At 40.4% G+C, this 22,964-nt stretch overlaps 1 protein-coding gene across 4 annotated transcripts in view; it reads left to right on the top strand.

The window, feature by feature from the left end:
* grik4 (glutamate receptor, ionotropic, kainate 4) overlaps window positions 1-22,964 on the top strand; it is a 329,869-nt gene that overhangs the window by 87,565 nt on the left and 219,340 nt on the right. For 3 of the 4 annotated variants that reach the window (XM_034225444.1, XM_034225442.1, XM_034225445.1), the window contains exon 2: window positions 1,637-1,830. The exons of the other annotated variant lie outside the window; for it this stretch is intronic. The gene's annotated coding sequence lies outside the window, so the exon portion shown is untranslated. The remainder of the gene's footprint in view (window positions 1-1,636; window positions 1,831-22,964) is intronic. 4 annotated transcript variants of the gene reach the window in all.

The following is a 22,964-nucleotide window of genomic DNA, read 5'->3' as shown; positions in this document are numbered from 1 at the left end:
TTTTTCTTTGTTGATTGAGCTGATTGAATTATGGTACAATCCAAGTCAAATTTACAATATATTATCGTATTATTTAGATTTGTATATTTACAGTAAATTACTGGCTACTGTGTTGCATTACTTCTACAGTAATAGTGTGAACATACAGGTAATTACTGTAATTTATGTACAGCAAGGTACCATAATACCACAGCTCTGTACTGCTATATCACAGTAATTCCATTGGCATGGCAACTGTAAAGTCACAGTATTTAATTGTACTTTTATTCTAATTAACTGTAAAATATATACAGTAAAGTACTGTGAAATATTTACAGTCAATTACTGGGAAATATTTACAGTAAATTACTGTGAAATCCATGCAACTAGTAGCCAGTAATTTACTGTAATTTTACAGCCAAACATTTTACAGTGTAGTTTATTTATGGCATCCCGTTGGATTTGACGTCATCTGAACAGGACATCGCACGCTCACTGCTTGATAGCGTGCAAAGGTCCGTTTACGCCGGTTGTTAAACAACATCGTTGTGGGGAAATGCAAGTTTGCGTCCAAATGGTTGGAAGATAAGGAGGAAGGACAATCAATAATGTATATAGTAAATGTGAGGTAAAGTGTGTCGCCAATGTAACCGGTTAAAACTCAAAGTGGCGATGAGGTCTTAAAATGTATGAAAAGGGTCTTAAAAAAGGTCTTAAAAGGTATTACATTTGACTTCAGGATTCCTGCATATACCCTGAAATCATATACAAAGCATCTCTGATAGACCTTTGTGAAATCTTTGACTATCAATTTCACAATATATTAATTCAGATGTTGTGAGAACATGTTTATAACATAAATTAGCACTTAACAAAATCCCCAGTGCATGGACGTAAATGTGAGTATGTAAAGTACAGTACTGTATGTGTGTCGTTGATATGTGCTAACTGTTGATGCGTGGCAGATTGTGCATAAGCTTTGTCGTACATAAGAGCGTGATTTCACCATGTTGCTAAGTGATTAGGTTGATCTCTGGGGAAGTTGAATTCCCCTCTGAGTAAGGTCACCATTAAAATGCAATGACTTGAGATTAATGCTCCTCTTGTAAGTGACATTTACTTTCGCATTCACCGTTGGAATGCTCTTGCAATATTATGTGCTCGACCTTGTTTTGAATGCTGATGAGTTTTGGAGGCTGTTCAAACATATGTGTAGTGACAGTATGAAAAATGTTGAATGCGCTCTACAAAGAGGAAGGGTATCTAGCTGAGTAAGGGACAAACAATAAACGAAGACCATCAGCAAAATGGGGCTGTGAACTTTGAAACTTTGGGTAACAGTGCAGATTCCAAACTCACTCTATGTTTAAATGGCTGTCCTCAGCATTAGCAATAACACAGCAGATACGGGAGCAGAAATATGATTTATAATGCAATGCCCTTGTTCTGAAGTTGCTTTTAAACATTTATAGTTTACTCAGCAGGACAAACAAAAAATATATTCTACAACAAAAATAATGTCTCACTAAACCCTGCTCAACCCTGTGTGAAGCTGATGGTTGTCCTTGATAATATGTCTTTCCCTCATAAAATAATATTCATCCTCTTTTGTGTTTTCTGACTCACAAATCATATATTTTTTCTTTTTCTCTTACAGTGTGCATTCGCAGTAGCCAGAATACAGAGCCCAAACTGTGTGTGTGCATATATACACACTTGTGCGAGAGCCGGGGCACACACTGTATGTGTATGTGAGATGAGGAGAAGCTAAGTGGCTACCACAACCACCCAGATCAGACAGCCTCCTGCGCTGCAAGATGGATTAGAGCCTCACACCTCAGGAGATCAAAGGTAGGAGAATGTGTTTTGATAATCAGCTGCCACTCAGCTGCCCTTTTCAATGACCACATAGAGAGAGTGAAGAAGAGTGAAGAAGAGAGGCGCCATGATGAATCACAATGAGTTTGGACTAAGGTCTCTAAGCCTGTCATAGCTATAACCTCATCTTTTGATGTTAGAAGAACTAAAGGAAGTAATGGAGAGATTTTACAATGTTTTTGTACATACATTTATTGGAAATGATGTGAGCCTGAAAGTGAGCTGTCCTGCATACTGCAAACATATCAGTGAGGCATGAAGAACAGAAATAGATGGTGCACCCTGCATTACTTTTAATCAATATTTTTATTGAAGTTTTCAAATATAACAAACATTACACATAAATAAAACGGTCAGTCTAGGTGGCAGATACAGTGTACAGACAAATGAATAGGCATGTAAATAAACACAGTTCAGAATACAGATGATAGCCTACAGGGATAACAGAGTACAGAAATCTGAAAGAAATCTGAAAGAATATGACGTGGGCTACTACATTTTATAATCGTATTCCCGTTGCCCCCCTCCCCGGTCTTTGGTTTTATTGATCACTACCAACATTCTTTTTCAAAAACTCCATGAAGCTCCCCCAGATATTTTCAAAAACTGCCAGCTTTCCATTAGTAATGTATGTTATTTTTTCTAAAGCAACAAATGCTTACAGATCCTTAATATATGTATTCATACTTGGTTTTTTTCACCCTGCATTAATGAGTGTTTGTTATAGATCAGCAGCTAAATTGAGAAAAAACCTAATACCATGCTAAATTATATTTTAAGCACCGCTAGAATGATATTTAAAATATTTTACAGATAAGTAGAAACACATAGTAAAGATCAAACAATTTCCAAAGCTTCCAAATATGCCATGCTCAATCTAAAGAAAATATGTATGATTAATAAACAATAATTTTCAATTTGATATCATACAGTATACATAGCATGTCAGATTGAAATAATATAAATGTTTTTTTGGAGCCAAGGCAGAATGTATAAAAGTTAGCGCTGAGCTTCAGTCTGTAATGTTCAAAACAACAGATAAAGCCAGAAATCTAGGTGTAGTCATGGACTCTGACCTGAGTTTCAACAGTCACATTAAAACAATTACTAAATCAGCCTACTATCACCTAAAGAACATATCTAGGATTAAAAGATTAATGTCACAGCAGGATTTGGAAAAACTTGTCCATGCTTTTATCTTCAGTAGACTCGACTACTGCAATGGTGTCTTCACAGGTCTCACTAAAAAATCTATTAGAAAGCTGCAGCTGATTCAGAACGCTGCTGCTCGAGTCCTCACTAACACTAAGAAAGTGGATCACATCACTCCTGTTCTGAAGTCTTTACACTGGCTTCCTGTGTGTCAAAGAATAGATTTCAAAATACTGCTGCTGGTTTATAAAGCACTGAATGGTTTAGGCCCAAAATACATTAGGGTGGTCCTTCAAAATGAAAGACGGAAAGTCTAAGCTCCAACCCCCAGAATTCATTCTATTAGTCAAGAAAACTCTCCTGGTGAATTATTTCCTCAATCTGACAACATTTACCCCTCTCTCATCAACCTTGAAGTTTAGCCTCAGTTGCAGCACTGTGGCTGCTGGTGTGGCAGCACTGTGGCTGCTGGTGTGGCAGCCCAGGTTTAAAATAAATTAATTAAAAAAATGTACCTCTCACAAAGAACTACCCTAAAAATACATGTATGACCTCCTGCTAAATTATGAACCATCCAGAATTCTCAGGTCTTCTGGGACTGGTCAGCTTTCTGTCCCCAGAGTCAGAACTAAACATGGAGAAGCAGCGTTCAGTTATTATGCTCCAAATATCTGGAACAAACTTCCAGAAACCTGCAGGTCCGCTGCAACTCTGACTACTTTTAAATCCAGGCTGAAGACTTTTCTTTTTGTCGCTGCTTTTAATTGAACTATTCATATCTTAAACTGCACTGTAACTTTTATTAATGTATTTTTTCTTTTAATGTTTCTTTTATTATCTTTGCTTTTTAATGACTGTTTTTAAATGCCATTTTCTTAATGTCTTTCATTTTTGTAAAGCACTTTGAATTGCCTTGTGTTGAAAGGTGCTATATAAATAAACTTGCCTTGCCTTGGAATATACATCACTAGCTGAAGTTCAGTAGCATCACTGAATTGGAGCTGTGGTACAAGCAGAGAGATTTGGACTGTTGGCTGTTGAAAAAGTGTTACAATATCGATGGTTAATATGAGGAGAGAAATGTCAGCACTGTAACACATCAGAATGGACCTCTGAACAGCTGCCCACGTTCCCAACTTTGTCTGCGATTCCAAAAAGGTCTTGCACTTGTGAGTTTGGTGAGAGAAACAACCAAGCCAAGGAAAATACACTTTTGCTCTTTCTATTGTGATAAGTACTTAGCCTTGCTCTTTCCATTTATAATCAAATAATTGGTTAAATGTGGCAAGTACCAGCATGTTCTCCGGGAGTTGTTGAAAGTAATAATGGTGAATACAAGAAAAAGCTAACTGAAATAGAGGTGGATGTGGCTGGAAAATTAAGACGAAACAAGAAGGTCAATGATTTTGACACTGCAGTATAACACCTCGGACACACTGAACATGACAGGCAGATGATGTACTTAACTGTGAGATTATAACAGCTTTCAGGGTCAAGTTTTCCTTTAAGCTGCTTGAGAAGTTCTTGCAGATACAGAAATGATTGTGGTCACTGTAATTAAATGGCTAAAAGGATATTTCCTTCAAGGCCAAATTGGGTACTTAGTTGAAAAAGAAAGAATTAAATAAAGCAAACACAAAGCTCACAGCAATGCAAGGGTGACACTGTTCTTTACTGTGGGCGCCACAATGCGTGACATATTTTTTTCATCATCACATAATGTTTTTTACAGAACCTATTTGTGACAAGCTGCTTATATGGACTATAATTCAGCACTGTTTGCGTGAAATCGGATTCTTTTACTGAGATTTCTTCAACCAAGAGGGTTTTGTTCATCCATTTTAAATTGGATCCATAAAAATGCATTTATTTTCTTCTGGTTTCCGACAAGGGCCCTTGCAGGTGGCCTTAACCGTTAAGTATCATCAGTAATTTTCTCAACAATATAAAGATAACTTATTCATGCAGTTCAGAGGAAAGGCATACATTACTCTAAAGGTTAGTTTTTAACAATAAAGGCCAATTATCGTTCATGTTTTAACTTTTCTTTTCAATAACCTAAGCAAACGCTTAAGTTCTGAGCAAACAGTACTCTTTACCATTTTTGGGGGTTAAGACCAAATTAAACATAATCATAAAATCTAAGTCAGACTTCCAGTCCAAAGATAGGCGATGAATAAACTGTTAAATCAACACTGATTCAGTGCTGCTGGGAATGGTGTAAACTAATTCAGTACCTCCTCGTTCTAGTATTCAGATTACTTTCTATATATAAATTACAAAACTGTGTGGGTCTTCATATCAGGCATACCGAGGCGAGTGCAGTTTTTTAATCAATAATAGAGTTTGCAGCAGCATGTGAGCAAAACCTCAGCACCTGGCTTCTCTAAGGCTAATCTCCTAGTTCAAACAATCAATAGAGATTTTAAAATTGCTTTTGCAGTTTTTCTTCCAGGATGTTATGGTTGTGTGTTCATGTGGGTTGTGGGTCTTTTTGTGTGTATTACTTTAAGTTGTCTGACCCAGACTTCAGCAAGCAAACTTTGTGCCAGGTGACAATGTTCTGTTAACATGAATGTTGCCTTTTATCACTTTCTGACAGCATAAACACAGGCAGAAAATGTCAGAGTACCAGTTTTCTGTCCTCTTTTCCTGGCAGGGCCACCTCTCTGCTTCCTTTGTGACATCCCTTACTTGTGTGTGTCTGTGGTTTATGACAAACTCAGCTCACAAAAGCTGCAACAATTGTGTACTTTTATACAAAGGTGCCAGACAAATGACTGAGGGATTTTGCCAGTGCTGTTTATTTGGAAGACAAGAATATGTTGTTGTCTAAAGGCATCTCTGAAAATGCTCCCTGTGGGGCTCTGTTCAGATCCAGAACCATCAGGAGGCTTATGGGTGAATACTGAGAGGATCTGGATTTGCCCGAACCATCAACAATCAACTCAGCAGGTTTTTTATAGAATCAGACAGTCTGTTAGATGCACAAGGCAGCATATCTGAGTCTCTCAGAGTTCAGATTTTCACTGTGAATCCAAGTCATGGCAACATTCTCCTTTTTAAAAACAGATTGAAAAGCATACAGATAACACCAGATAGAAAAGTTGAATGCTTATAAAGAATGATGGAAACCATGTCTTTCCATAAGCCTTTAAATAACTGTGAAAAGAAAAACTAAAATCCTTTTCCGCACCGACAAATGTGTTTGCATATTCCTCGAGAACTAAGACCATTTATTTAGCCTATGTCATATTACAAACTATTCAGTGTGCCAGTGACAGAAAAACCCAATTCATATGCAGGATAACACGCTTTTCATATTTTTTAAGCCACCACATCCCCCCACAGGCTGCTTCAGTATGCTGTGAATACAAATGCCAGAACACACAGTTTGCTGTAAAGACATTGGATTTATCTGAGGCACTGGTGCCCTGTGAAATCTACTACTGACAGAATTTGACTTTTTTACTGACTTTAGCTCGAGGAAAGTGATTTGAGGAGATGGTTTCAATTTCATTGCTCACATGTGCAATCTTGCATGAGATGCAAGTATTGAATATCACTTTGCAGCAGATGGTGTCTTAGTGTCTGTCAACTGCAGCATCCAATATTGCCATTGGGCTAATCCTTTTACTCAGTCTTACTGAAAATGTTGAACTGGTTCCGGCATCTCATGCTCAATAAAATAATCCTAGCTGCACTTTGTTTACCGCATCACGGATGCACTCACCACTGCCGTAGCAAATTCTCCTTTACCTGCTTAGCAGAAATACAGAGCGTCTGATGAACTCACTCCCCTTTTCCCAGACAAAGTTTTATTTGCTTTGGTGTGTGTACTTTGAGATGTGTGTTCAATGAGTTGCTTGTATTTCAGTGTTGACTGAATTCATGAGTCTGCCTTAGTCTGATCCCGTCTCTGTTGCCTCTGGGCCACCTGCCTTTTTTCCTGCCTCCTTTCCTGGCTGCTCCTGAGAAGTAGAGATAAGGCCCACTGATGTTTGTCTGCTCCCTGGCAGATTACTGACGCAGACAGCTACTGTAAACTGGAGGCCAAAGACGACCCTGTTTTGGGATGTCTCAGCTGACCACAGCACCAATCCAGCTTGAATGCCATCTGGCCTGCTTCAATGTGCTGTTGCTGCTCAGTTAATTACTCCTCAAAGAAAAACATGTCAATGTGGGAGATTTCTAGGAAAAAACTTTGAACTAGTTAATTTTAAATGATAGAGAATAATCAAACACAATGTCACTGATTGTCTTTTGATTAATAATTATAGACATTTAATCAGTTACTCATGATTGCATAAATGAGAAACGCCATTTAAGTCAGTAGGTCACCAGCATACCAAAGACATCACTGAAACACAATAATTACACTTGCAACATTTCAATTTTAACATGTTATAACAATTATGTAGTTTATTTCTATAAGATCTAAAATTCTGTTGGAAAAAGTGGAAAAATTTATATCAACTTGTTTCGAACACTTTCAAGTTTTTAAATGTTTTTATTTGGTTGATTCGTCTTGTTTCCAAGAGACATTTAAAAATAAGCTGTGGAAATATTGCTTTATAAAAGCAAATACATTATTTTAAAATTCACTTACAGAAACATGGAATAAATAACTGACAAAAGGATTTACAGAGATTATATTATTATCATTGCTTAAACGTTTCATTGCACTGTCAATCGGTATAAATAATGGTTACAGTGATTATGAGTCTGTTTTGTAAATACACTGTACTGTATAGGCTATAATTTTGCTGCTGAAACCCAATTGGATAATGAATGATAATTGGATGTTGATGGGGTTTCTCCCGTGATGTCTTTCATTGATACCACCCAAATATTGAAAAGCTGGTGATTTATTCAGATCAGCGTCGATGACCAATTAGCAAAAGCTTTAATAAACCAGGGCTCGGGAGAAGATATACAAAAATTGGGTGATCTTTTTGTGAATGTGTGTGAAAGCATGCACATGTGTGTGCGTCTTTTGTATGTTTACCCTTTGAGCACCAGCTGTGAAGATATGGCTATGATTAAAGCACACGGGGTGTTTCTCAATGTCGAGGAAGGCTGCTCCAGAGCCTCTATTTCAAGCATACTACGTCATCGAGTGCATACTTGGAATTCTACCGAGGCCGGCATACTTCGTAGCGAGAAATTTCGAGGCTGCACATGTATAGACTCTGCGGTCTTAAAATCCCCACAATGCTTTGCGCATGGACCAATTACCAAATATTTGGCGGAAATCACACTCCATTAAAGGCGGGGCCTCGCATATGACGCACACCTGTTAGCCTGTTCCACAATTCGTCGTTTTCCGACATTCCCGAGGCTAAGAAGGATTCTTGCCTTGCTTCTGAAGCAAGTGACTCGGAAGACATGTGCTACCAAGCAAGCGTCCTCGACATTGAGAAACACCCATGGTCACTGTGGAACTGCCTAATTTGGTATTTTCGGCTTCATTGAAAAACATTTCAGTCTTCTTGGACATAACATTGCTGTATCTCTCACTTCATCGACGGAGCTCAGCGTGGATTGAGTTTTAATCGGAGCTCTGTGGGGGTCTCTTAAATAACTAATGTTAGGGGTGGAGATAAATAAATAATAGCCTAATGGGTGCATTTTCAGAGAGAGAGAAGAGAGAGAGAAACTTTACTCAAAATGTCTATTTCATATTTTGTGGCTCCTTCTTCTAAATGGGTGTGATCATTTTTGGTTTGCTGTATTCTGCACAATATTGTACATCATGGTTGCTCTGTGATGAAATGTCGCAATACTGTCAATTAATGTTAGAATATGGTGTGTATACTTCTTTCAGAAAACATATTTTTCAGCCTATTTATCCTGTTAAAGCCTAAACATAGTGGCCTTTCAGGAATGAATGACCTCCACAGATGTATGATTTTACTTAACGCTTTAATGGGAGTTGAGACCATTCATCGTATCTTGAAGAATATAATATAGTGGTGTACTTTAAAAGCCCTCCTGCTTTAAAGTTCTGTACATAAAATAAAGGTTGGGTTTTTAAAAGTGTGGAAAGGTTAGTGTCATAAATGGGTCATAAAAAGGAAAGACAATGAAGTTAGGTAAAAGTGAGAATAAAGGGAATGTGTAGAAAAAAGAGATTAAAGATGGATCACAGGGATTTGAACACTTCTGTTTTCTTCTTAAATATCACTTGTACTTTTTACAGGCCAGGCTAGTGGTAATATGCTAAGTCCCTTTTATCTGACATTTTCAGTTTATGTCATACTTTAAGCATCCAACTTTAGCTCCCTCTTTGTGATATTTGAAATGATGGAAGACAGTCTTGCCTTGCTGTCTGCATCTCTCTCATACAGGCATATGTTCCCTCTCTCTGTTCATTGTTTCTGTTTGATTGACTCCTGTTTGATCAGGGCTGTTTAAATAGTTGTCTCAATATTTATGTGGCCAATTGTGAAGATGCCGGTCGATTGTGGCCCAACTAGCAGTATATGAATTGTTCTTTGCTTTTCTTCCACATGCATGCTACTGGAAAATGAAATTAAAGGAAAGGAGAGACATACGAGAAGGAGCACAGGACATGGGATAATACATGACTCACACATAGTAAGCCCTGACTGTTTAGCACTCGGGATATACATGGGGAAGAAAGTGTGTAGCGGGGATTTGAGGGTTTAGAAAGAGCTAAGAAGCAGACTTTTACAAGGTGAAGTACAGCTTATGAAGGGAGCTCAGAATGAATTAGACAGTGTAACTGCTGTGGGGATTTATTGACCAAAAGATTGTCAGGTTGACAAATGCAAATGTATTGAAGAATACCTCTGAAATTGTAGAATAAGAAGCAAATCAGCCACCAGACAGAGACATTACGGTAGACAGACCACATAGTTTAACACATTGTTTTAATATATATATAATACCTGGTTTATAGTGTGTTACATTTACTGTAATTAATAGTAACCTATCATAACCTTAATTAAATACCATATGGTTAAAGAGTTGGTTGCTTGTGGCGATTTTCAGCTTTCCACCAATAGCAACATCTGGCAGGTTGGAAGTTATAAGAAGTTTAAAGAGCTTGTTTCTAAGTATGTCAATACTACAGCTGGAGAGAGGATGTAAAAACACCAAACGCAGCAGGTTACCCCTTGATAGACCACTAGAGGACACAGGCTTTTAATGGCTTTCATTCACACTTACATTGCTTTTTGTTAAAGGCAGCATTTCTTCAAGAACTAACCTTTGGCTGTTATCCTGTATATCCGGCGCTGCAGCCTGTGAACATGGAGCAAGGGTTTTTGTCAGCATTATTAACTGCTGTTGGGCTTTATTGGTGCACAGTGGTGCATAATTGGAAAATGATGAACCCATGAAACATAACATGAGTTTTTTTCCGCAAATTGCATCACTGTTTTTAATATATGTGCACTGTAATTGTTGCTATCTAGTCTTGAAAGTATATAACAGATTCACTGGTAAACCCTGTGGCCAAAATCTTGTGTTTTTTGTTCTGGTCGTATTTCTGTAAGTTGAGTCAATAGCCATCACTTGCTTTACTGTGATCTGCCAATGCTGCCTGTTGAATGGCAATTCATATCCTCTGCAGGTACTCCGTCTGATATCAGAGACAGAGAGAAGTACGATAAGGGATGGAGTTTCAAGAAGATTACAATAACAAAATATAGAAGAATGGAAGGACCAAGTGAGAGGAAAATTAAAGGCAGCAAGTACGAGGCACAGGAGAAGGGGATAAGATAAAATAAGTCATAGTGGAGGGGGTTCGGACTGTGAAAAGACAGTAGAGACTGTCAGAGGATTTACTAATAGGAACTGAGGCACGGAGAGAACACAATACCTTAGATATTAGAAATGAGAGGTGGAGGAGGAGTTTGGTGAGAGAGTGTGGTCGGCAAAGTCACCGCAGCATCTCCAGATATGATCAGCACGGAATGAAGGGCAGCGGTGGGTAAAAAGGCTAGACGCGACAGCTGGCTCCAGTGGTGTGTGGTGAGGGGTGGTATTGTTTCAGCCTTTGTAGATGCGCTCCAATCCCATTTACAAATTGGAAGGACCAAAAGTCACAGTCACACAGAAACTGGCTACTGTCACTGGGTAAACTGGCTGATGGATGGGACCACTTTGCTTTCGGATCTAATGATAATGGGGCAGAAGAGGTCAGAGATGGATTATGACTGCCTGGTGGCATGAGAAAATTTACCCGTCTAGTTGATAAATCCGCTGCTTACCATTTGATTCTGCTGATAATTGACTGGTTATGGCTGTTTAGGGGGGACAGACATCTAAAATCCAGATCTATTCTGAATTGAGTAGCCTTTGTATGTGTAGTAATAATACGTATTCAACACTAGGTTTAATTGATTCAATCACCAGACAGATAATTGCTGTCTGGCTGAAATACCATCTGTATTTGTCAGCATTTTAACACCATATAAGAGAAGTGTGGCATTAGGAGAGCACTGCAAGATTGTTAAATAATTGTTTAACTTAACACATTTTCTAAATGGTACTATTTGAAATGGTCTGTGTTTTATACAATGAGACAGCTGTTGGCAGGGGATTTCAGTCTGCCTTGCTCTTTGCCATAAGGGGAATGGAGCTCACACAGAAAGAGTAGCCAGGAACAGCTTAGCGCACACAGAGCAGCGAGAGGATTTGTCTTGCAACTTTGCTTCTGTCACAGTATGAGTACGCCTGACATGCATACTGTTAAAACTGCAGCTGATCTAGAGCTATACAGCTGATTCCTCTGGTATTTCAGGAAAACATACTCCAAAGACCCTTAGCCTAGTACACTTTGACACACAAAATGATCTGAAATCTGCTTATAATAGAACCTTATGTGATTGATGTGTCTGAGGTAATTGTCACATGTCTGTCATGAATTTTGTAAAATGGGAACATTAAACAACGGCTCATTGGATCTTCCATGTATTTACTTAAACATTGGCAAAAAAGGAAACACATGTCAGTAATGCTGACATTGATAGAGAAACTGATATTGAAAAATACTATCTTAAATCTCAAATGCATGTGTTTGCTTGTCATTTGAATTTTGGGTATAGGTAAAATTAGACAAAACAGCAAATGTAAACTACATTTTAAATTATCCAATCAAAAAGCTATCCCTTTCCATATATATCTCGCTGCGCTACCTCTAAAAGTCGCCAAATCGAGTGGGAAAGTCGCCAAGTTGGCAACACTGACAGCCCGTTCAATAGTGTTGCTTGATTATTATTTTTTTTAGCACAGCATTCTGAGTTGGAAAGCCGTGTACAAATCATAACATTATGTACCCACAGACCTTTTTATTTGTGTTTTGCTTTTCACTTCAGCTGACACATAAAGCCCAAGGCCAAGGTAATTTCAGACTAAATGAAACACAATGCTTGCCTTTAGAACTGCAGGCTTAAACATTAATTTAGCCTTCAGAATCCTCTAGACTCTTAATAATCTTTCTTTATCGCCATTTGTAGTCAACTCTGTCACAGTCCATGCCGTAGTGAATGGAGGTTTTGGATGAATGAGCACAGCACACGAGCCATATTTCTGTTCTCATTGGGCTTTTAGTTTTCACTGAGCCGTGAACAAATCTCCCACGACAGCACCGGTAGAGAGCATCTGTAAAAGCCAAAGAGACAATTTGCTGTTAAACAACCTTGTGTCTGCATGTGAGTGACAGGTCCTTATCAGAGCTCCCTCCGGTTGATCAAAGTTGAAATAGGGTCAGGCTGAATTAAAGACTAGCTAATTAAAATGTCCAGGGAACATGCCAGTCCTCATCTCATTTATCTCCTCCAGTTCAATTGGGGAGAGAAAGAGATAGATGAGATGTGAAAGTATTGTAGAAGAAGAATAAAGGTGTGTTATCCCACAAGTTGAACTTTATCTGATACTAGGGGGTAGATTGTTAAACAGTCTGTGCATTCGGTAACAATCAGAGATGTGTTGTTCCAGGATATCCATGTTCAAAGGTCCCAGATGTGTGTGAGATGATAGGTGTTGTTTTAAGGAGGTGTTTTGTGACTTTGTTCACCTGAAAGCAAAGATCTTTAGATGTATGGATTGGGGCCCGAGGCAAGGAAGTAAAGCATGTAATGAGACATCCATAATAGGCCTGTTTTTCAGTCCACTCACACTTTGAAACTCCGGCCATGGCCTTTTTTAAATCTCCCACTTTTATAGCCTGTTTGAGAACGGAGACTCTGAGGTTGGTGGCGTGTGTGTGTGCATGTGTCTGTGTGCAAAAGAAACAACACATAAAACAACAAGATATCCGCATAAGGATCTGCGATCGGCCGCTCTGCTCTCTAAATATCAGCATCGGCCATAGAAAAACTAATATCTGCAGGCCATTATTTGGAAATGTTGCTCAAAAAAAGAAAATGACGCTTGAGCAATAATGCCAATGCACTGTGGGTGTGAGAGCCTGTGCCATCGGGTTGTTTAATAAACTAAGTGTGTGCTTTTTTACACCAGAATTGTAGTTGTGAAGGTGTCTGAGGCTGACTGACACTGAGAGCAAATCAGCCTAATGAGATGCCATGTTGCTCTGTGGAAATGATTACCTCAGGAGGAGAGGCATTAGATTGATGAAAGAAGTCTTCTCTCTCGCACCAGTGCCTCCACCATTACCACCATGCCGTTTAGACAGAGACAAGAAATTCCCTCTCAGCCCAAATGACCCATAACACTTCCTTGGATCGTTTTTTTTTCTTTTTTTGCAAGAAAACCGCAGGAAAGAAACTCAGCTTTAAGTGAACAAATCAATTTAAGTATTGTGCTGATCTGATCACCATGGTAACATGATTTTATCCGGGAGTCTTGGGTAATATCAGCCTTTGAGCCCAGGTGTCTAAAATGAATTAAAATGCACTTTATTTTCTGAAAATGCAAGCAGAGAATTTAAGGTGTTCAATAAAGACGTGTCACACACCACCAATTAAGGCGTGTTTCTCCTCTAAAAATGTAATGCTGATTAATCGATGACTGCGGTTATTGATGCAATAAAGAATGATTGCTGAAAGTCCTATTTGTTAGTGTTTGGCTCAACCTTTTGGGTGCGATTTCCTCCAAGGAGTCTTACAGAGCCATTAATCAGGACGTGGTTGATGGCTTCTCAGGTCAGCAGTGATGTGAGTGAGGGGGAAGCTCCTGGAGGTGAATGTAGCAGCAGTTTAATAGCAAAATAATTCATATACAGCTTCTGCCCAGCATTATTTGTTGAATAGCCCAATTGTTTACTCTTAATCTTCCCAATCATGGGGCAGATTGTAGCTGAACTCTAAACGTTACTTAATTATGTGAAGGGAAGCTGAAAGAAGTTGCCTTCTTGGTTTTAAAATAATAAAAGGAAGTAAATGACTGGGTAGGTTCCAAGAGGTGTGACTGAGACAAAGTCATGAATGAAGGAGAAGATGAGAGTAGATGAGGATGTCTTCCTGATTAAACATTTGCTATGCTCAATTTAATAACTACTTTACCTAGCATACACATTTGTTGTGTATGCTAGGACCCGGTGTGCATCTGGACCCGGTGACGACATTACCTATTGACGCAGCAACCACTGTAAGTTATATTCTTGTTTAATTAGACTTCTCTGTTTCATTTATTCGACTCTGTATAAATTGTTATTGTAGCGTAAACGGCTAAATCGCGTTTGAGAGATTTTAAATCTCAGATCTGCTCAGGCGAAACCTGCTTTACAGGTCTCAGCACTCAAGTCTGCATTAATATAGGCACGGCCAGTCTATTGATAGCGTGAAGTACAACCGCGTGACTCAGTCATTTTGTACCTTAAAAAGCATTTAAATACCGCATTTAAAATCTGATGAACTCAGTGTGCATCTGGACCCGGTGACGACATTACCTATTGACGCAGCAACCACTGTAAGTTATATTCTTGTTTAATTAGACTTCTCTGTTTCATTTATTCGACTCTGTATAAATTGTTATTGTAGCGTAAACGGCTAAATCGCGTTTGAGAGATTTTAAATCTCAGATCTGCTCAGGCGAAACCTGCTTTACAGGTCTCAGCACTCAAGCCTGCATTAATATAGGCACGGCCAGTCTATTGTCGCCCATCAGCTGTAGATAGTTAACTAATTAGAGGGCCGTGGCCCTACAGCTGTGAGAACTGAGCAATCAGGCGTCCATTTCGGGTAGCTCTTTCCTGGAGCGTCAGCTTCAGCGTCAGACAGCCGAAGACTGACAAAGACATTGGAGTCCTGCGGGAGTAAGACTGACAAAAACATTGGAGTCCTGCGGGAGTCACGAGGGAGGCAAAGAGGAGGCAAATCCTACTCTGATCGAGCTGGTGTCTTATTTCTCTTTTCTTTAGTTTTCTAGCCCCGCATGCTATAATCATGTGTATTTTCTCTATTCCTGTTCATGTGTCTTCTCGCAATTATCACTGGCCCCGTGTATCTCCTAATCGATATAACCGGCCTGCTCTCGTCTATCCCACGTGCTCCACTGAGATCCAACATCTAGTTTCTGGTGGCCTGTGGAATTGCCAGTCAGCTGTTCCTAAGGCTGACTTCATCTCTGGCTACGCCTCCCTGCAGTCTCTGGATTTCCTTGCTCTCACTGAGACCTGGATTACTCCATCCAACACATCCACCCCAGCAGCTCTCTCCACTGCATATTCCTTCTCCCATACACCCAGACCCACTGGCAGAGGAGGTGGCACTGGTCTCCTGCTCTCTCCCAAATGGAGCTTTTCCCTCTTCAAGCTACCTAACTTCACTCCTTCCACCTTTGAATTCCATGCCGTCACAGTAACCCATCCTATACAGTTAACCATTGTTGTTCACTACCGTCCACCAGGCGCCTTGGGGGACTTCTTGGAGGAATTAGATAATCTCCTCTCACTCATCCCTGAAACTGGCCCTCCCGCTGTACTTCTCGGAGACTTCAACCTCCAGACGGGGAAGATAGACGAACTAACATCTCTGTTAACCGCCTTTGCTTTCTCACTGTCTCCGTCCCCACCGACTCATAAAGCTGGCAATGTCCTTGATCTCATATTCTCAAGGAACTGCGCTACTTCTAACCTCTCTGTAAACCGGCTCCACACATCCGATCACTTCTTCATTTCATTCTCTCTATCCCTTTCCAAACATAACAAACTAATCTCTTCTCATCCTGCACTTGTCCGCCGTAACCTTCGCTCCCTCTCCCCCTCTAGCTTTGCCTCGTCGGTGCTCTCAGCCCTCCCTTCCTCTGATTCGTTCCATCTCCTGCCTCCAAAATCTGCTGCAGAAACTCTCCTCTCTACTCTCTCATCCACTCTGGACTCGCTCTGTCCTCTCACATCTCGGCAGGCTCGTCAGTCCCCTCCTGCTCCCTGGCTAAATGATACACTGCGTGCTAATAGAACCGTCCTTAGGGCAGCAGAGCGGAAATGGTGGAAATCCAAACACCGTGACGACCTCCTAACCTATCAGGCTCTCCTCTCCTCTTTCTCTGCTTCGATCTCTCAGGCAAAAAGCACTTTCTTTCAAGATAAGATCCAATCTTCCTATTCCAATCCTAAAAAACTATTTTCCATCTTCTCCACCCTCTTGGACCCTCCAAAAGCCCCTCCCCCCTCCTCACTTCTGTCAAGCGACTTTGTTACCCACTTTGAAAAAAAGGTTGATGATATTCGCTCTTCTTTTTATGACTCACCTTTACTCACCGCTGGGTCACCAGACCCTCCTTTCACCCACACACTGACCTCCTTTTCCCCTCTCTCTCCAAGTGAGGTTCTTACCCTCATTACCTCTGCCCGCCCTACCACCTGTCCTCTGGACCCCATCCCTTCAAACCTCCTTCAGACTATCGCTCCTGATATTCTACCGTTTCTCACCCATTTCATCAACACTTCTCTAACTTCTGGTCACTTTCCAAACAGTCTCAAGGAGGCAAGAGTAAACCCTCTCCTAAAGAAACCCACTCTCAACCCGTCTGATGTTATAAACTACAGGCCTGTCTCGCTCCTCCCGTTCCTGTCTAAATCACTTGAACGCGCTGTCTTTAAACAACTCTCCTGTTATCTCAATCAGAACAACCTTCTGGATCCGCACCAGTCTGGTTTCAAGGCAGGTCACTCCACAGAAACTGCTCTCATTGCTGTCACGGAGGAACTGCACACTGCCAAAACTGCATCCCTCTCCTCTGTCATCATCCTATTGGACCTGTCTGCTGCATTCGACACGGTGAATCATCAGATCCTCCTTCGCACTCTCCAAAAACTTGGAGTTTCAGGCTCTGCACTTTCCCTCCTCACCTCATACCTGAAAGACCGTACCTACAGGGTGACTTGGAGAGGGTCTGAGTCCGACCCTTGTCAATTAACTACGGGGGTCCCTCAGGGCTCTGTTCTTGGTCCCCTCCTCTTCTCCCTGTACACAAACTCGCTCGGATCAGTCATTAGCCCGCATGGTTTTTCTTACCACTGCTACGCTGATGACACCCAATTAATTCTGTCCTTTCCCCGCTCAGAGACCCAGGTCGTTGCACGCATCTCTGCTTGTCTAGCTGACATCTCTCAGTGGATGTCTGCTCATCACCTCAAGCTCAACCTTGACAAGACTGAGCTGCTCTTCCTCCCGGGAAAAGATTGTCCCACTCTTGACCTAACAATCAACATCGGCACCTCAGTTGTTTCCCCCGACTCAGACTGCAAGGAATCTGGGTGTGACCCTAGATAACAACCTGTCCTTCACTGCAAACATCGCTGCTACAACCTGTTGCTGCAGATACACGCTTTACAACATCAGGAAGATACATCCCCAGCTGACTCAGAAAGCGACTCAGGTTCTGGTCCAGGCTCTCGTCATCTCACGCCTAGACTACTGCAACTCCCTCCTGGCTGGTCTACCTGCATGTGCCATCCGACCTCTGCAGCTCATCCAGAATGCAGCGGCTCGTCTGGTCTTCAACCTTCCTAAATTCTCCCACACCACTCCGCTCCTCCGCTCCCTTCACTGGCTTCCGGTAACTGCTAGAATCCACTTCAAGACACTGGTACTTGCTTACCATGCTGCGAATGGATCTGGCCCTTCCTACATCCAGGACATGGTTAAACCGTACACCCCAGCGCGTGCACTACGCTCTGCATCAGCCAAACGACTCGTTGCGCCCTCGCTGCGAGGGGGACCCAAGTTCCCATCGGCGAAAACACGTGGGTTTGCTATCCTGGCTCCAAGATGGTGGAATGAGCTCCCCATTGACATCAGGACGGCAGATAGCTTGCACATCTTCCGGCGCAGACTGAAAACTCATCTCTTTCGACTCCACTTCGAGCGTTAGAACTATTAACGAAGCACTTATATACTAATAAAGGACTGGCTTACCTAAAGCCAGTTGAGTAGCACTTGAAATGTTTGGCTCTATGAAACCTGATGTACTTATATGATTCTGTTTTCTTCAAGGTTGTGTCTTCCTGGTCGAATGTACTTATTGTAAGTCGCTTTGGATAAAAGCGTCAGCTAAATGCAATGTAATGTAATGTAATGTAATGTTACTCATGAGCAGAATTGCTATCATACTGCATACCATTTATAAACTGAATGTGTATATGGACAAAACTGAAAAGGAATGCATGAATTTAATCCCAACCCAGCTGTGGTTGTACTAGGCACTTACATTCAGAACATAGATGAATTCATAATTTTTGTATACACATTTGTAATATTCTTTCAAATGGGATCAGAAAATGCTAATTATTTTATCTATAATTCCATGTATTGATGATGTGTGTACAGTACATCTCAGGTGTATGTGGTCAGGCATAGTTGTCTGTAGCAGCTTCTCATATATTAACTTGTGTGTGTAATACATTTCAATTTCTATTGCCTGACCCCTCAGTGGTTGAGTGTGATATTCCACCCTGTTGTTAGATTCACGGTGGAGTGGACGCTTAAGCTGCCTGTGGTCTAGTGGTTTCAACACTCACTGTACAGGATCCCACTTGCTGACGCAGCTCTGGAGTGGATCCTCTGGGAGATGGTAGGCATTGCATTGAGGACAAGGCTTAACTCACATCACCCTCTCTTACAGTAGGTATGCTCACTCTCTATTGATACAATATGTTTTTGACACTTTCTACTTGAGGTGCTTATTGTGTCAACATCTTTATTAAAAGAAACTGCTCATTCATCAGCTACAATCTTTCTTCATATCCAAATTAGATCAGTTGTGTAGTGATCCTTGGAAAGTGCCTTATCTTTTCTGGTTTATTCTATTATCTAATGTTGGATCACAGCTTTACGTGCTTTGACTTTTACAAATAATAATTTCATGACCTAGATATCATAATCATAATTTTGTATGGACATAGCAAGATTAATATTCAATGATCTTGCAACACTAAAGTCAAACTCCATCCAAGCTTGACTTATAATAACACTTTGAATAAAATGTGCTTCTTTAAATTGATTAGACTCCTGCCCTGGCTTTGCCTGGCATGAAACCCATTGCTACTGTAATTGAATGTCATAATGAACCCTTATTACTGTACACATTATGCAATTAGGAGCTTGTCATCCATGATTTGAAGGACTGGTTGATTTCACTTGAGGCCAAATCAGTGTGAATGTATTTATATTCAATGAAGTGCAAATTTGTTCTTACATTGGCCAGTCTTTTGGCCCATCCATCAGAATGTTAGCATTGTCGTTTTGGTCATGTTATCATTCTGGTTTCTATCTCGAATCACCAGAAAGCTGAAAGCCTAACAGAGGCTCTAGCATGGCTGTATATACTATTACTGTATATACTATTGTTTTTGTTTTTGCTTAAAACTAGGGACATATTGGATGAAGATGGCCAGTGGCTCCATGAGGTCTAAGATATTTTTCTAAACTGATAGTATAACAGAGGGACATTGTAAATTAAATGATGATATTAGCCAAGTTATCTCACTTAGCTCTTATTAAATAATATTTTTTCGTAAGTCCCATCAGTATTTTGTTGTTAAACGCTGCTGTTCAGGGTATAATGAATATCCATCATATTGGAAATGTCTATTACTTCTACATTTTGTACATACTAGATGACAATACATTGACCTTTTCACCCGACTTCTAAAATTAAATGAGTCAAAAGATACTGCTGTTTGGTGAAAGTCTGATTTGTGTATTGTCAGAATGAGAAATGTTGTCTGTTGAAATAGCTTATTCCTTCTTTTATAAATGTTTCCTTCCAAACAATGCAGAAACAATGTCCTTGAGCTCCAATGTTTCTTAGGTAAACAAATGGAAAGATATCTCTCTCTGATACATTGGTCTTTGTATCCCCCATTCACTCTCTTTCTCACTCCTGTGGCCTCTCTCTGACACTTTGGTCCCCTTTTAGTTTTGTTTTCTTTATGTCTTCTACGCATACTCAGTGCTCAGTATCAAACACATTTCTAGTTCTATAAATGGAGAATGTGTGTCTCCAAAAAGTGTATCCATTGTTAAGCAAGGCTGTAAAGGTTTCACTGTCACTCTGGGCATAATATAGATTTAGCTTCAAAAACATCGAGCTCCCAACAATTAATTTTTATTTTAGATGAACGCTAGCTCCCTAGGTCATCTACAGCTAATCTATTCATCAGTAAAATAATTGTTATTTTAAATCTACGACGGCATTTTGTATAATGCATTTAGCTTTATCTGCAGTGTACTGTGTGTGCAGTATTAAGCTGACAGAATGGATTAACACCATTACATTTGTCACACCACTACTTTAGTGTTGATTATCCAAACATTAGCGAACTGGCACTCTGACCACCGCAGAGTACATTGGCACAAACAACAGCCATTAAGCCAGAGCACTTGGAAGACTTCTAATCCTTTATTAAGCATCTCCATTGAGTAGGTATCATTCATTTTTTAATATCACACATTTACAATATGTTTTGTTTTCATGATCACATGAAGAAATCTGCATAATATTTTTCTCCATAATAACAGGCCCTGTTTCCTATTGGTCATATTTGGAATTGAAATTGATTGTGATCTTCTTTTCTGCCTAAAAAAAGTCCCAAGAGTCATACATCAAACATACAACCAAACTACACTCTTCCATATTAGTCATCAACAGCAACGTCTACTTGTACAACGTTTCACAGATTTACAGATTAGGTTATAATTTCTATTGCTATGGATAACACGTCACCCATCAAGATTATTGTTGGGTTTGAGGATGTGGTGACATAGCCAGACGAAAGCTTTCATTTTAGATTTTAGACATGAGCTGTCAGACAACCTGACAGCTTTTAAACAAATCCCCAGTTCAATCCAATTATCCCAGAGAAGTACGACAAAAAGAGATGAGAATTTAATTCAGGAAAACCCAACCTTCCCTCTTCTCAAATGTGGATATTTTTTGGAGCAGCAGGTTCCTTGGTTTCTACTTCATCGATGACCTCAGCTAGTTATACAACCCTCCACCCTTGTACACCTTCTACCGGGGAACCATTAAGAGTGTACACTGAACATCGCCATTAGCTCCAGATTGAATGAAATTGGCATGCTCAATGCAGTGTGTGTCATCTGTTTTGGCCTTGTTATCTTTCCTCTGAGTGCATTACAGACTGATTTGGACATGAAGAACTGAATGAAAGATTAAACACAACAGTTTACGTCAAAAGAAGGATCCTCAAAGAAATTGGGCCATAGTAAAGAAGGGTGGCAGAGCAAAGGGACACAACCAAAAGGGAGAGCAGTCTATTTTTTCTGTGGCAAACTGATCCTATTCTCACTCTCCCCGAGCAACAGTATCCATGCTGTTGCAAACAAACTACCATCTCTTTGTCCCTCCGCCTATATGTAATTACACCCCTGCCTCTTTTTCACACTGGCTGGTTTTATCCTTGCTGTAAGTCTCACCATTGCGGCACTATTTACGACTCTTTCCAGCAGCTCTTACATGGCTCGTTCCCCATCAGTGGGACATTGGGGGGGGGGGCTGTCTCAGTTCATACACAGATAGATAGAAGTAAATGTTAACACACACACACACACACACACACATTTACTTCCATGGCAACTGGCTTATTCGTAATAGTCGGTGCATGGTGGTGCGTTTTTACATGTGTACAAGCAGGATTGTGTGCTTTGCCAGTACCCACTGAACAGAGAGAACAAAAGGGACCCTTTGGGTTTTGGAAAGCAGGAAATGGAGGCAATGAGCTAATCTTGGGTGGAGTTCAGAACAGGATATTCTTATTATGAATTGAGTGGCTGTTCAGTGGGAGTTGTTAAGGCCGCAGATTGGAGTCCAAACTGACTGATTAACTGAGGATGTGGCTCGGTTACAAAGAGTTTGCCTTGGCCTTACGTAAGGTTAGATCAATGGCTGGGGTTGCAGATGGGCATCCTGGAGCTGATGCTGTAGTTAGAGGTGGTGCTGGTACGTGCAGTGTGTCTGTATACTCTGCTGTTCTGTCGAATAGTTAAGGGAAATGATGGAGGAGTGCTGTTCAACAGAGCCCTGCCATGCCTCAGTTAGCACTCGAACAGCCACTGCACTGCAGAGCCACACTGACAGTCAGTGCACACATGTTTTTAAATTATCTTATCTGAACAGCATGCTCATACTTTCTTTACCCTCATCCAGTGTTAGGTTGTTTTGGCAGCATATCTTGGCAGGGTAATGTTGTCTGTAATTCAACAATTTAGGTCCCTACTAAAATATCTGAACAGCTCTTGGATAAATTCTCGTGAAAAGATGTACGGACATTCATTGTCCCAAGAAGATGACTCCCACTCATCACTAACTACATCTGGTGGCTCTGACTCATTTAGTGCCACCAGCAGGTCAACATTATCCCTAATCCAGGGAAATATCTTCAATTCTACTCAAAGGATTGGCACAACATTTTTATAGAAATTCATGGTTCTCAGATGATGAATCCTTATGACCTCTCGTCTAGCGCCACTATGACATCACTTTAATACATACATTTA

The sequence above is a fragment of the Gymnodraco acuticeps genome, unplaced genomic scaffold (assembly GCF_902827175.1).
Source record: "Gymnodraco acuticeps unplaced genomic scaffold, fGymAcu1.1, whole genome shotgun sequence".
NCBI classification, from domain to species: domain Eukaryota; kingdom Metazoa; phylum Chordata; class Actinopteri; order Perciformes; family Bathydraconidae; genus Gymnodraco; species Gymnodraco acuticeps.
Note: the sequence above shows the minus strand (reverse complement) of the source record. Positions and strands in the feature narration are given on the sequence as shown.